The 13,726-nt window shown below is 42.6% G+C and overlaps 1 long non-coding RNA gene across 1 annotated transcript; it reads right to left on the reverse strand.

Annotated features, from left to right (window-relative positions):
* Positions 1–4,218: 4,218 nt before the first annotated feature.
* Positions 4,219–13,519, reverse strand: LOC117804113. Its single transcript, XR_004628315.1, has 3 exons — positions 13,250–13,519; positions 7,090–7,219; positions 4,219–4,308 (listed from the first exon to the last, which is right to left on the reverse strand). It is a non-coding gene; the product is annotated as an uncharacterized LOC117804113 (long non-coding RNA).
* Between the last annotated feature and the right edge of the window lie 207 nt (positions 13,520–13,726).

The following is a 13,726-nucleotide window of genomic DNA, read 5'->3' on the forward strand; positions in this document are numbered from 1 at the left end:
GATGAAGCTTTTTTTTTCCCCCCCCCCCCCCCGCCAGCTGGGTGAGGGATGATGGGTAAGGAGAGGTGAGCATCAGCCTAAAAATGACTGAGGTAAGATCATTACTTTGTCCTTCTGGAGGCCGGGCCATAGGAAGCCTCTGCACAGCACCAAACCCCGTTGACACATCTGTCCTGCAGGCAAGTCTCCTGGGCGCACCTGTCACTCAACCCATCCAGAATCTCCTCCCAGTGGTTCAAGCCAGAAAACTGGAAGTCATTCTTGGCTTCCTCCATTCACCAAATTCATCAGTCCGTTCTGTATTTCTAAGAAACTTTTTCGAATCTGAACATCTCGCTCCATCCCTCCTGCCACTAAGTGAAAGCAACCCCACCCCCCACCCCGGTTTCTTGTGCCTGGCCCAGCCCAGTCCAGCCCCTTACTCACCTGCCATCTGTCTTCATTCCTGCCCCGATGCAATCTGTTCCCCAACCCACCACGGAATGAACTTTTTAAAAAGTTGACAGCTCTTTAAAAATCTTTAAAAAGATTTAAAATTGGGACTCCTCAGTTGGTTAAGCGTAGGCCTTTGGCTCAGGTCATGATCCCAGGGTCCTGGCATGGAGTCCCACATTGGGCTCCTTGCTCAGCAGGGAGTCTGCTTCTCCCTCTGCCTGCTGCTCCCCCTACTTGTACTCTCTCTCTCTCTTTGACAAATAAATAAATAAAATCTTTAAAAAATATTTTTAAAAACTTAAAAATTTAAAAATGTTTCCAAATGGAAAGTTAAACCACGCATCTCCTTCCTTTGTTTAGTGCTCCCTGATGAGACAATACCCTCAGGATAAAATCTGAAACCATTGAAAGTGCCTTAAAGCTCACACCCTGCCCTCCAAGGTGGAGCCTCGGCCCCCCTTCACCTGCGCCCTCTGTCCAGTGATCCCTCCAAAGTAGGCTTGTTCTAGTTCATTGAGCAACATTCTCTCTTCTGTCATCAGATCCTGGCTCCCGTTCTCCTAGCTGCCTGGAAACCCTTCTGGGGATCAGGTTGTTCAGGGAACCACAAGCTTGATGAACCCCCTTAGAACAGCTTTTTCTTTGCAGACTTCCAGGGCTCTGGAGGCCACTTCTGTAACTTGAGCAGCCACATGGAGGGGACTCCAGTGGGGTTACCTTGCCTCCCCGCCTGCTTTCCTTATGAGTATATGGAAGTGACAATTCCACTTCGTGGTGTTTTTGCATGAACTAAGTCCACGTAAAGCCTCTCTCTGACAGATAAGCTGCACAGCCCACAAGAAGGCCTCAGTAATATTGGCTTTTTTATTCTTACTGCTGAATGATGGCTTGAGATCGCCTAGAGGCGTTACCGCGGTGGTCTTCTTGAGAAACTGAATGTGGAGGCTCCATTCCCTAGGGGAATCCTAAGAAGTCTGCATTCTAGAAAATTGTCCTTGTTCCGAAAACTCAAGGACTGGTGGACATGGGGGAGAGTCTAGCAGATGGAAAGAAGGAGAGAACCTTAGGTGCAGGCCCTGAGATGGGGATGCTGTGTCACCACCTTTATATTCAAGAAGGTACCCTAAACCTGGGATTGTTTAGTGAATGCATTTACAGTGTTGCCAGATCCCCTAATGAGGGAGGTTAAGTTGGAAAATGAGGAGGCCATTAGTCCAGTAGTTAGATGCAATGGTCAGTTTCAGGAATGCCTAAACAGGGCTTCAGGTGTCTCTGGGGACACCACTTTGTGAACAAAAAATCTCTAAAGGCTAAGGAGTGATCACTTTCCCTGTGTTTCTGATCTAGAAGACTTGGGACAAGGAACCAATTTATTCCCCATGATCCACAGGGTTTACTCAAGCTGTCCCCTGCTGTGTAAACGTGGCGGGGGGGGACATTACCTGGGACAACTTTTGCAGAGATGATGATGCTGGGACTTTAGGGCAGGCCTTGGGTAGCTCACTGGCAGTTCCCTGGAGGGTTTCAACACCTCTGAGACTTGGCTGACTGTCCCTGGCAGGAAGTCTGTCTCAGTCTGAGTTTGTAGAAGGATGTGTTTTAATTAAAGGCAGCTGTTCATATTTCATCCTTGAACACATTCTAAGTTTCTTTTACATTGAGGCCAATTCTTAGGAATTTGATGGAGAGATGGAGGTGTGGGGTGGTAGGGCAGGGGAAGGAGACAGAAACAGCCACAGAGCAGGACATGCAGCCTAATGAGGGTCCCAACACGCGTAAGAGGTCTGAAAGGAAGTGCCTGACATTCCCCAGTTGATCGTGACCAGAACGTGGATGTGGCCGCCCCGGACCCTGCTGACACGCACCAGGGAGTGTTCAGAGGGAGGAAGACAGTTCTTTCCAGTCTACACAGGCACAGAGCTATGGCTTTTCAGGAAGGAAAGCTAGAATCTTACCCATCACACCCTTTAATTGTGGGGGCACTTAGCTGTCGTATATTTGCAATGTAATATTTAATTGATGGGATCTATAACTTCAGCACAGATCAACAACTATTTATTGAGTACATACTATGTGCAAACTCCCGTATAGGCCTTGGGACAAAAAATGAGTAAAACACAAATGTTTTTAGTGCTTCACATACTTCATAAATTTCAGCCCTGGTTGTGCCCTTTCAATAATTAATCACTTCCTCAAATATTTACTGAGTTCATTCTTTCTTTTACTTATTCAATGTGCCTATTAGGTGTCAGGCAATGAGCCAAACTGCAGATGCAGGAGACAGTAGGATCTTAATCTATACTTAGTTATGGGCTCAGTGTAATACTGTGTAGTACAAATGATGATAGTTTGGAGACTGGTGTTGGATCATTCAGGAACCACCCAGGATATTTTGATGAATTAATTACATCTCGGAGATTGTGAGTGACCTGAAGGTGTTAAACAGGCTCACAATCCTGAACAATGGACCCCCTTTGCTTCCGGATTAGCATCTCTGCCTACTTGAGCCAGTACGTAGGAGCTGGCACCAGCAGAGTGTGATGTTCTGCCTCTTAACTTTGCAAGTGTGCAGAGCTCCAGAGAGGTCAGAGTCCAAAGCAGCCCTTGACTGGGGAGCAGGGAGTCTTCTGGGAGACCTCAACCCCTTTGACTTCTCAAGATACACAGATCCACTTCCTGGGTGCCAGTATGCCTCCACCCCGGAACCAGAGCCCCATGTCTACTCTCACCAGTGAACGAATCCTGAGATATGCTGTGCTGTATGGTTCAACCTGTTCTCAGTTGGAGCAGAAGCACCCATCTGCCGTACCATCGACCTCAGCAGAATTAGCTCCCTTTATCACAACTGTCAGTGGATTGCTGCTTGCAGTTCTGTGCAAGGACAGGGGATGGCTAGGGAGATGAGGATGTGCTCTTCCTTTGGCGATCAGTCTACCGTGACGGGGGGCTCATGAACCCAGGTGCAACCTTCGGGAGCAATTGTTTCAGTGGGAAGAGAGTCCGATGCTATACCATACACCTGCCTGCTCAGGCACCTGCCTCCCTGACTCAACAGCCTTCTTTTACCCCTTCGTCTCTCAGGGAGATGATGAGCCTGGCTAAATTCACCGAAGCCGACCTGATTTGCATCCTTCCTTTCTACTATTCAACCAGCCATCAAACTTCCTGTTCCTGAACTCATTGATTGGGATACTCATTCAAATATTTGTTTCCAGGCTTTTCAAGCTATGAAAATGCTGTCTTGCTTTCTCAAACCATGACTACTTCTCTGGTTAGTTCTAAGAATTACAGGACTTCTTCATTAGGCAATGACGTTTACTAACTCCCCAGGAAAAAGGTACTACCCAGACACATCCTCATAACCACGTCACCTTGTACTAAAGAAACAGTCACAACTGCTGGCAAGCAAGGCAAGATGCTGAGGATACTTAGTATTTATATAGGGCTTCATAACTGAGGAAGCGCTTTCGTATCCTTCATGTCATGGCGCCATACAAAACTGGTGTGTGGTTGATGCTTTAGATTATTATTCCTGTATCTATGCCCCTTTGGTATGTGACTATGCAGCTCCTCCCGTCAGGATATGGAGTCCATCTCCTAACCTTTGCCATCTCTAGTGTCTTCCTTTGGCCCATAGAATATGGTAGAAGTGATATTCCACCAACTCCAAGTGTATTGGTCTGTTCAGGCTGTCATAACAAAATACCACAGACTGGGAATCTCAAACAACAGAAACTTATTTTCTCACGCTTCTGGAGAACTGAAGTCCGAGATCAAGGTGCCATCAGGATTGGTTTCTGGTGAGATCTCACTTCCTGGCTTGCAGATAACTGCTGTCACACTGTGTCTCCATATGGCCTCTCCTCTGTGGTCCTGTGAAGAGAGGGAGATCTCTGGTGTCTTTGCTTCTTCTTAGAAGGACGGCAGTCCTATCAGATTAAGGCCCTGCCATCATGAACTCATTTAACCTTTATTGCTTCTTTGTAGTTCCTATCTCCAAATACAGCTGCATTTGGAGATTTAGGACTTCAAAATACGAATTCAGGGGAACACAATTCAGTCCAAGACTAGGCCTCAAGGGGCCTCGTGAGCTTGACTCTCTCGGGACCTGCTGCCTACTTGAAATAAGTCTGAGAGAGCCAATTGGAGGAGACACACGACATGAAGCAGAAATAAGCTGTCTCTTGAGTCCACCTGAGACCAGCCCAACCACCAGCAACCTGGTCACTGACCGCAGATGCAGGAGGGAGCTAGATGAGACCAGAACCACCCCGCTGAGCCCAGTCCAAAATGGTGACCTGCAGAGCTGTGCCCAAATTACAACATCAGTGTTGTAAGCTACTAAATTTGGGCTTGGTGTGTTAGGCAGCAAAAGCTTACTGATTTGGCAGGTATCATTTTTGTCCCCAATTTGTTGAAGAGAAATGGAATCACAAAGAAAGTAAGTGATCACACAAGGTTTTATGGGTAGTAAGTCCTAGAGAATAGAGAGTAGTCACCTGAATTCAAATCCTTTGTTTTTTCTCTTCCAGGAGAGAGAGACTGAGTCTGGAAACACAGATACATTGATGTGGGCTTTTCCTGACACATTGATTTTTGATGGGCTGAACTTTAGAGTGAGTAAGTGTGTATGTGAATGTATGTGTATTTTGTGTCTATGTGTGTCTGTGTGTGTCTGTGTGTGTGTGTGTGAGTGTGTGCATATATATACACCTGTATTTCCTCTGAAGGGTACAAGCTGAGTGTTTATCAGGTTTTTGTTGTTTTGTCTGGTCTTATCCCACAGGACTAGCTTTACAGGCTGTGATGAATCCAGCCCCTGTGTATTTATGTCAGCCTGCCCAGAATGGCCGCTGGATAGAAGTCTGCATATGCTTCCATCTGCTCCTTCTCCATGGACCTCAGAGTGTTTCACAACCCTTTCTATGAAATGCTGGAGACTACTGTAGAAACTGAGGTCAGGAAGAGAGCAGGGCTGCAGAGAAACACTCACCTTCCAATGGGTTGGAAGATGTTTGCTATTTGGGAGGAATTATGGATAAGGGCCTTGAAGGGGGGACTTGACTCCTGGGACCCCCCATGAGGACTTCCTCAGGACTGAGCTCTGTCCCTTCATTGACAGCCGTATTCCCCAGCTTCCTAATAGCGAAATCTCTGCATTATTTCCAATATTTTGCTCTTTATGACTGTGCAACATAGGATAATTTGAATGTAGATCATTTCATACCTGTATTAATTTCTCTGTAAAATAAAATCCTGAAAGTAGGCATGTGGGGTCAAAGAATATGCATTCCACAATTTTTTATAGACAAGTTTTATACATGTTGTCCAATTGCCACTGTAAAGTTGTACCAATTTACACTTTACAAGCAATGTATGAACTAACCTTTTTTCCATAGCCTCGCCAAGAGAATATTATCTAACTTTTGGGGGTTTTACCTGTGTAATAGATAAGAAAAGACATATATATCAAAGTAATTTCAGATTGCATTTCTCTTATTATGAGTAAGCTTAGTATCTTTTGGAATGTTTAATTTGTATATTTTTATGTGAATTCTCTTTTCATATCCTTTGTCCATTTTTCTATGATGGTATTGGTTTAATTGTTCTTTAAACATGAGATATGCTAGTCCTGGAGATATGCTAGTCCTGGATCTCTAACCAGATTGCTTTTAATTACATTTTTACACGATATTATTGAATTATTGTATTCTTTAACTGTCTTGAGTTACGTAGGTTTTTTGTGGTTTGGGGTTTTGTTTTTTTTTTTAGGATTTATTACAAATCTCCAATCAGACAATCAATTCCCTAAGTACAGGACCCATGAATTGCATTTACTTCTCACTTGTTCTATTCTAGTGTAAGTCTAAGTAACCGTTCATCAACAGTAACTGTTTGCCTTACCGAATGAGTAAGAAAGGAAGAACTGAATGTTGTCTAGAGACTGGAATCTCAGCCATCATGGGCTGAATGGCGGCTCCTGCAAAAGGTATGTCCTAACTGTCAGCATCTATGAATAAGACCTTATTTGGAAAATGGGTTTTTGCAGATTCATAAGTAAAGAACCTTAAGAAGAGATCATCCTAGATTATCCAGGTGGGCCCTAAATCCAGTAGTGTCCTTGAGTTACACAGAGGAGAAGCACACCGGAAAAGGAGGAGAGGGCCACACGAAGAGGGAGGCAGAGACTGGATGCAGCCACAACCCCAGAAACACCTGGAGCCACCAGAAGCCGGCAGAGGCAGGGAAGGGTTCTCCCCTAGAGCCTTCAGAGGAAGTGCAGCCCTACCAACAATTTGATTTCTGCCTTTTGGCTTCCCCAACTATGAGAGAATAAATCTGTGCTAGTATAAGCCACCACGCTGTGGTAATTTGTTCTGGCAGCCTCCCAAAACGGGCCCATCAGCCTTCACTCCTCTGTCTGCTCTCTGCCACACTGGGGAGGCATGCGGGTTATACAGCCGACTGTGGGACAGGAAGAGAGAGGACGGAAGGAGACAGAAAAGCTCAGGAGAGGAGGGAACATGCACAGCGGGCAGTGGTGCATGGAGAAAGAGAAGAGAGAGCAGAAGAAGGAAGAGAAAAAGAAAAACTGAAGCAAAGGAAAAAATGAGGTGAGGATGAGTTGGCCTCTGCTCAGACACGTCATCTTACCTTTCTCCAGTCTCTCGTCCTTGCCTCCCTCAGCGTATTTCCAAGCCCCCTCAGGCATTCTGCCAGGCTAAGCAAGTTCGTGTTTGTGCTGCTTAGAATTTCTGTCCAGTCCCACGTTCCCGGTTACAATCTGCAGACACCAGTGAGAGGGATAGAAGCTTGAGCAGAGGCACATGCTCACCCAGAAAGCTCCCCCTCCACCAGCCCACGCTGACCAGAACGCTGCCTTCAGGCTCTCCTGCCCCCAGGCAGGGCCCTCCAAACTTACCACATTCAAGCACCCTCTTGGAATGCTTCTGTGGTCCCCCCGTCCCGCCCACCCTACCTTCCCCCTAACAGGAGTGAGTGAAACAAAGGAAGGAACCCAGAATTGCAAATTGTGTGATTCCAAATTTTCCAAAGGCTGGATGGAGATTGTGATTATTTTTGCTGTTTATATTCTGGATTTGCCTGAAGGGCTTCAGTCGTCTCTGTGCTGCCTCTAGTGGTCACTGGCAGTAGTGTTCCCCTAAAGGACCTCATTGTCCACAAATTCATCACCCCATTTTTAAAATTTTCTCTGTGTTTTTATTTAGGAATTTTATTTTGGAGTATTTTTACATAAAGCACCTTTAAAAGCATTTTCAGGATCAACTCCATTTTTTTTCCCATTATTTTTAAAGATTATTTTTAAATTTACAGGAGGTAAAAATCCTCCTCTTTTGGTGTATAGTTCTGTGAATCTTGATGAAATAAAGCAGGCTATAACTATCACAGTCAGGATACAGTTCCTTCGCTCCGAAAAATTCCCCCCTGCTGCAACTTTGTAATCAAAACCTTCCCTTCATCCTTAAATCTTGTTTCTATCCTTACAGTGTTGTTCCTTTCTTTTTTTTTTTTTTTTTTTTTTTTTTTTTTAGATTTTATTTATTTATTTGACAGAGGGAGAGAGACAGCCAGCAAGAGAGGGAACACACGCAGGGGGAGTGGGAGAGGAAGAAGCAGGCTCCCAGCAGAGGAACCTGATGCGGGGCTCGATCCCAGAATGCCGGAATCACGCCCTGAGCTGAAGGCAGACACTTAACAACTGAGCCTCCCAGGCGCCCTTCCTTTCAGAATTTCATGCAAATGGAACCATACAATATTCTTTGAACCTTGCTTCTTTCACTCAGCATAAAATATTTGATTGGCATAATGCATCCATGTTGTTGAGAGTGTCAGTAATTCGTTTCTCTTTATTTCTGAATAGTGTTTAATTTAATGGATGTACAGCAGTTTGTTTATTCATTTGCTCAAAGTAGGATACTTAGGTTGATTTGGGTCTTTGCAATTGAGTAACACTGCCACGATTATTGAATACAGGTTTTTGTGTGAGCATAAGTTTTCATTTCTCTAAAGTAAATACATAGGAGTAGGGTTGCTACATTATATGGTAAGTGTACATTTAACTTTACAAGGAATTGACAAGTTGTTTTCCAGAGTAGCTATGCCATTTTCATTCTCATCAGTAATGTATGAGAGTCCCAGATGCTCTACATCCTCTCCAGGCCTTGGTATCATTAGCTTTTGTTTTTGTATTAGACATTTTATTTTTTTTTAAAGATTTTATTTATTTATTCAACAGAGATAGAGACAGCCAGCGAGAGAGGGAACACAAGCAGGGAGTGGGAGAGGAAGAAGCAGGCTCATAGCGGAGGAGCCTGATGTGGGGCTCGATCCCATAACGCCGGGATCACGCCCTGAGTGAAAGGCAGACACTTAACTGCTGTGCCACCCAGGCGCCCCTGTATTAGACATTTTAAAAGGCATGTAAGAACACCTCATTGTGATTTTAATTTAGATTTCCTTAACGACTAGCAATGTAGAGCATCTTTAATGTGCTTATTTACTATCCATATATCTTCTCTGGTGAAGTGTCTGTTCAAATCTTTTGCCTATCTTTTTAAGGTTTGTTTTCTTATTGTTGAATTTTGAAAGCTATTTATATATTGTGGCTATAATTCTTTTGTCAGATATCTGATTTGCAGATATTTTCTCCCAATCTGTAGCTTGTCTTAACAGTATCTTCCACAGAGCAAAAGATTTAAATTTTGTGAATTCCAAGTTAGCGATTTTTCTTTTTATTTATTGGACCTTTGATATCTTATCTAAGAACTCTTAGGTTATGAAGATTTTCTCTTATGTTTTCTTCCAAAAGTTTTGTAATTGTATGTTTTACCTTTAAATTTATGAATGATTTTAAGTTAATTTCTTTCTTTTTTTTTTTTTTAAAGATTTTATTTATTTATTTGACAGAGATAGAAACAGCCAGCGATAGAGGGAACACAAGCAGGGGGAGTGGGAGAGGAAGAAGCAGGCTCATAGCAGAGGAGCCTGACGTGGGGCTCGATCCCATAATGCCTGGATCACGCCCTGAGCCGAAGGCAGACGCTTAACCGCTGTGCCACCCAGGCGCCCCTTAAGTTAATTTCTATGCAAAGTATGCGTTGGCGTTTATTTTTTTGGCATATGTATATTCAGTTGTTCCAGTACTGTTTGTAGAAAAAGCTATGCTTCCTCTGGGGAATTGTCTTTTCACCTTTGTCAAAAAATATATTGGACATGTTTGTATGGGTCTACTTACGGACTCTATACTCTGCTCATTCATCTATGTGTCTATCCTTTTGCAAATAGCACACTGTCTTGGATCACTGTGATTTCATAGTAAGTTTTTATTTTTTATTTTATTTTTTTGAAGATTTATTTATTTTAGAGGGAGAGAGCACGTGGTTGGGAGGGACAGTAGAAGAGGGAGAGAGAATCTCAAGCAAACTCCCCGCTGAGCGTGGAGCCCAACACAGGGCTTGATCTCACAACCCTGAGATCATGACCTGAGCCAAAATCAAGAGTGGACACTTAACTGACTGAGCCACCCAGGCACCCCCATAGTAAGTTTTTAAATCAGGCAGCATGAGACTTCCAATCTTGTTTTTCTTGTACAAAATCATTTTGTCTATTCTAGTTTCTTTGACTTTTCATATAAAGTTTTATATGTAAAACTCTTTATAAAAGAGTTATATGGTCAATAACCAGAAGAGTCCTGCTGGGATTTTTACTGTGATTGTAATAAATCTATGCATCAATTTGGGGAGCATTAACACCTTAATATTTCATATTCCAGTACACAAACACAAAATATCTCTTCTTTATTCCTCTCTGATTTCTTTCATCAGTGTTCTATAATCTTTAGCATGCAAATTAAGAAAATATTTTATTATATTTATACCTAAGTATTTCATTATTTGGAGCCATTATAAATGATATATTTTTTTTTAATTTCAACTTCCAATTGTTTGTTGCTAGGGTATAGAAATATGATTGATTTCTAAAATATTGACCCTGTAGCCTGTGACTTTTTTCAACTCACTCATTAGGTCTGGGAGTTTTCTTTTTGAAATATACATTCCTTGAGTTTTCTACATAGAAAACCATGTTGTCTGCAAGTAGTAACAGTTTTCTTACTTCTTTTCCAGTATATGTAGGTTTTATTTCTTTTCCTTGCCTTATTGCACTGACTAGGACTTTTAGTACCCTGCTAAGTAAGGGTGGTGAGAATCTATTGTCAGTCTTGAACTTGTTCTGATCTTATGACAAAGGTGTTCAGTCTTCACTATGAGTAATTTATAGTGTATAACTTATAATGTATAATTTTTTATAATTTAGTTTTAAATTCTTAGTATATGCCTTTTTATAAAGCATAAGTAATTATTTAAAGAATTTAAGAATTTATTTAAAATATGTTATTTTATATTTATATGTATATTTACCATTTGCAATGCTTTTTATTATTTTTTGTAGGCCTGGGTTTTCATCTGGTAGCATTCCCTTCAGTCTTGCTCTAACAGAAAGTGTAACTGGAGTTCCAGAAGAAGGGAAAAAGAAAAGGGAACAACTTCTATTTATAGGAAAATATACCCATTTCACCATTAAAAGGGAGCAGAATAGGCCACCCCAAAATGTGCCATTTTGGCATATGGATTGTTCTGAGTTGAAGGCAGTTGAGACCCATCAGATTCAAGAAAAAATTTCACCTCTCCCTAAACTACCTAAAAAAATTTAGGTAGGGGGCCTGGCCCAGAAAGGCAGCTGGGGTTAAATTTTAATCTGAATGATCTATCTGTGTGGCAGGGCGAATACCTGATTACCAGACACCTGTTCTTCTTTTCCTCCTATGAATTGCCCTTCTCCTCTTTGAAGCCCTAGGCTCCTAACCCATTCCTTAACTCCACATAGCATACAAGCCTCAATTGCCTGACCCGTTCTTGAGTCCTGTCTTTGAGCTCCCATATATATGTAATTAAATTTGTTTTTCTCCTGTTAATCTGTCTCACGTCAATTTAACAGACCAGCCATAAAACCTAGAAGGAAAGAAGGGAAAAGTTTTTCTCCCCTATACCATCATTTTAGAAAAATATTTTCACTGGATATAGAATTTTGAAGTCTATTTTATGGGTTTGCTGGGGTTTTGTTTTTGGTTTTTTTGTTTGTTTTGTTTTTTGAGTTTTTTCCTTTCAGCATTTTAAAGACACCATTACATTGCCTTACATTTTTAAAAATTTATTTTTTAAATTATGTTAATTACGCATAACATTAAATTGACCATTTTAAACATTTTTATGTATACAGTTCAGTGGCATTAAGTACATTCACATTGTTGTGAAAGCATCACCACCAGCCTTCCTGATGAAGTTCTCTGCATAGCACTTATCACCATCTGATATTTTTGTTTATCCTTAGTTTATTATCTGTCTCTCCCCACCAGAATGTGAATGTACTAGGGACAGGACTTTGCCCTATTCTCTGCTATATCTCAAATGTCTAGAGCATGATCTAGTCCATAGTAAGTATTCAGCAAGTACAGGTTGAGTGAAGGAAAACAGCAAGAAAAGAAGCAAAAGCACTACTGTCTTGTATAATTGAAGGGAAGTGATTTATAGTGATAGAATCTTGAAGCGTCTTTGAGCATGTGAGGGGATTTGAGACCATCTAGGTTATCAGTGTTTTTTCTCTGAGCGTATCTAAAGGATACAACCCAAGACAAGAACGTGAGCCTCAACTAGAAGGGATGCCCTTGCTGGGGAGCATATCAGATGGGGAGGGAGTGAAAGGGCTCAGGTAAGTATTTATGGTTTGAGAAATCCTTCCAGGTGATAAGCCTTTTCTAGGGAAGCATGTTCATGCCCCTCTTTTCCTGACCTCCTTCCACTCTTACTCGCGAAGCCCCTTTGAAAAATACTGTCCTGATCTCACTACTTCCTTTTAGAGACAGTGACCCTGGAAGGTTAAAGATTTGCCCAAGGTCAAGCAGTTAATGGCAGAGCTGAATTAGAACGCAGTATTCTGACACCACTCTATAGACTCAAATAAGGAGCAAAGAGCACAGATTGTCAAGGTCCACGTCTCTGGAGAAGAGTTCTGTAGTGATTAAGAGCTGGGAATCTGGGGCACCTGGGTGGCTCAGTTGTTAAACGTCTGCCTTCAGCTCAGGGCGATCCCAGGGATCTGGGATCGAGCCCCGCATCAGGCTCCCTGCTCAGTGGGAAGCCTGCTTCTTCCTCTCCCACTTCCTCTGCTTGTGTTCCCTCTCTCGCTGGCTGTCTCTCTCTCTCTCTCTCTCTCTCTCTGTATCAAATAAATAAATAAATTCTTAAAAAAAAAAAAAAGAGCAGGGAATCTGGAGCCAGATTATCCTGGGCTCAAATCCTGTCTGTGTAACCTTGAACAACTGTTTAACCTCCTTAAGTTTCATGTAAGTTTTGGATTCATTTGAATATCCAATGGTCACCTAAAACTCAGCCCATCAAAACTAAATGCTCTATTTGCCCTCACCCCAAAATCAACTCCCCCTCTTCTGCACCCAATTTCATTAAATGCCAGCCTTTACCTCCCCAGAAATCTACAGCTGATACTTGGCAATACCTTTCTTCCTCAGCGTCCCTCACTAACACTGAGGCCTACCACATCTGCATCCTAAATGCCTTGCCAATCAAATCACATTTCATCCACTCCTGCATCACTCCCCTAGTGTCGGGCTATCATCACCTTTTTTTCTCAAATGACTGCATTTGACTAATTTGCTTTGTTGCCAATGACCTCGCCCCCTTCCATCATTTATCTGCACAGCATAATCCATCTAACATACCTGTCAGATCATGACACTATCCCCTCTGATCCCACGTTTCCGCTCCTCCAGCGTGGCTTTGATGAGCAGCCCAAACTTCGCTTCAGAGCTTGCATTTCATTATCTCCATGTTTGCATTCTCTGCTTCTCCATATTGAAAATGTCTCAGTCCTTTGAAAATGTCATGCATATTCTACCCTTTGGATATTTCTTCCTGCTTCAAGATTTCCTCTGAGAATATTCTTGACCTTCTTTTTGTGGCTAACTCATACTGTTTTGATATCACTTTATCCAGAGAGTCTTGTGTGACCCCCCCCCCAGCTTCTCCTTATCCTCCCAATAAATCCATGCTTCTGGGACAGCCTGTCCTTTCCCATCACATCCCCCCCCCACCCCATCTCCTAATTGTTGATCTGTCTATACCACATCACTACCCTTCATCTCTGTGAGCCTATGGACCCTGCCTCATACATGCACTACTGTACCCTGGGGGCCCAG

The sequence above is a fragment of the Ailuropoda melanoleuca genome, chromosome 1 (assembly GCF_002007445.2).
Source record: "Ailuropoda melanoleuca isolate Jingjing chromosome 1, ASM200744v2, whole genome shotgun sequence".
Lineage (NCBI taxonomy): Eukaryota > Metazoa > Chordata > Mammalia > Carnivora > Ursidae > Ailuropoda > Ailuropoda melanoleuca.